The sequence below is a fragment of the Penaeus monodon genome, chromosome 28 (assembly GCF_015228065.2).
Source record: "Penaeus monodon isolate SGIC_2016 chromosome 28, NSTDA_Pmon_1, whole genome shotgun sequence".
Taxonomy (NCBI): Eukaryota; Metazoa; Arthropoda; class Malacostraca; order Decapoda; family Penaeidae; genus Penaeus; species Penaeus monodon.
In genome coordinates this window covers 16,278,930-16,281,071 of record NC_051413.1, presented here as the reverse complement: position 1 = coordinate 16,281,071, position 2,142 = coordinate 16,278,930, and positions in this window count along the sequence as shown.

Below are 2,142 nucleotides of genomic sequence, written 5' to 3'. Positions count from 1 at the left end.
TTTACATGGGACATATTCAAAAACATAGGGTTGTGTGTTTTTAAATACAAATTTTTTCATCGTTCTATTTAAACATCAGTGAAATTTGCGGGTCTAGGGATATGTGTTGGGGCAAGTAGGGATTTTTTTTTGGGGTTATTTTGTAGTGTGCAAAGTGCTGTTGAAATGCGTGTGCGTGGTGCGTCCTTTGTGTATGGTTGCACTATGTTTTATTTCGTGTGTTTTTTTTCCCGGGTTTCCACGACAGATCTTTTTTAATTGCATGCGTTCGCATGTGTTTCAGTTCTTGAAAATTTAAATGTGATGCAAAAACATATGCATGGGGAAACGTTTTTTATGCGCATGTTATGTGTTGTCCACATATGCATATAAAAGTGTAGTAAAAAAAATAGACATTACAAGTGGGATCTCTACGTATGTGCACGGTTGCCTTCGTACACAAGTAAAGTGTTTTTGGGGGTATATATGTATATGTGAGTTTTGTTTATTTTTGTATATTTTATGTAAGGGCGTATGTATAAAGTTAAAATGCTTGATGCATCCGTGGTTTTGTACGTAAACGGGTTTCTGTTAAAGATAATTTCAGAAAATGATCACCAGGTATTTAAACCTAAAAAAAATCTCCCCCTTCGTCTTCGTGACCTTTTGAACATAGGAATCAAAGGCCGAAGTCTTATCGTATATAAAGTCCAAAAAGATCTTAAAAAAAACTAGTTATCGTTTGGAAGACGTGTTAATGGGCAGTATCATGTTTAATTTTTAAATAGGGGGTTTCTCTGAAAAATTTCGGGGAAAGCAAAGTGTAAAAATATATCTATCAGGCATTCCCCTTTGTAAAATAATTTGGGTTTTTAAATTTCAGGGAAAACTTCCTGATCACCTGAGCACTGCCATTTGGGGCTCCCAAGCTTTCGCTGGAGCAAAATACTTGGGACCCTTCCCCCGGGGACCCACTCGGAGGATTTTCGCAAAAAACGGCCTCTTCCCCGGTGGTTTCATTTTCCCCGGGGGTCTTTATGGCCAAAGGTGGTCCCTTTTTCAAAACCCCGGCTACCCCCCTGGGAAATTTTCCAAAGGGCCCAATATTTAAAAGGAGGTTACTTGATTACCATACGGCACGGGTGCACATTTGGAAATCCTACGGAAAAACAAGTCTTCTCAAAAATTTATACGGAAACCGGGAAAATAGGGGGTTGTCAAAACCCCTTTGGGAGTTAGCGAGGGGTGAGGGTGAAAGATCATCGGCTCTGGATCAAGAGGCGCTTGGGGGCACAAAAGGCGCAAAATTTTTCCTTTTTCCAAAATCAAAACCCCGGGTTCTGGAATTTGTGGTTTTCATTTTAAGTCCCCTTTTCTGGGTTAAGGGGGCTTCCCTTCTGCCTTTTTTCCCCACACTTCCGGTTGCTTTAAGAAAACCCTTATGCTCTTTGGAAACCCCAAAACCTTTTCCCTTTCTGGTTTCGGGGGATTCCCCTTTTGGGGTGGACATCACGCCTCTGTTGCGCTTTTAGTGGAATCCTCCCCAATGTTGGAGCCCGCAGGGCATTTTCCCCTTTGGTCTTCAGCCTCACACCCCCCCTTGATTATCTAACTGGATTTCCCCCTTTTGGCGTTGGATCTCACGCTCCCCTTTTCTGTTCAACTGGATTCCACCAGGTCGGGCCCCCACCTCGGTTGGGCCCGGGTGGCCGTCTCCTTATCTTGGAACCCTACGCTTTCTTTGGGGCTGGGTTTTTGGAAAATCAAAAGCCGCTTTTTTGGGCAAAATACCCCCAATGCTGTTTTTTTTGGCTCGCACCCGCCAAATGTCTTTAGGGGAAAAAAGAAAAGCCCCCGAAAAAAGTAAATTTAAAGACATAAAATACGAGATCTGTTTTGAGAATAAAATTACTTCCAATATTTTTTATATTTTTTAAATTTTTATTATTATTCTTTAAACTTGGATAAAAAAAATCCTTTTTCAGTATTTGCATCCCGAAATAATGTTTTTAAATTTTTTATTTATACTTTGCTATATTAAAATCGGGTTTTCTTCCTGACTTTTAAAAGGGTTTTCTGTATTTTTGTAAATTATTTGCAAACCCATATAAAAAATTAACATACATGTAAACAAATAAACCCCATAACCATACATATTTTGGG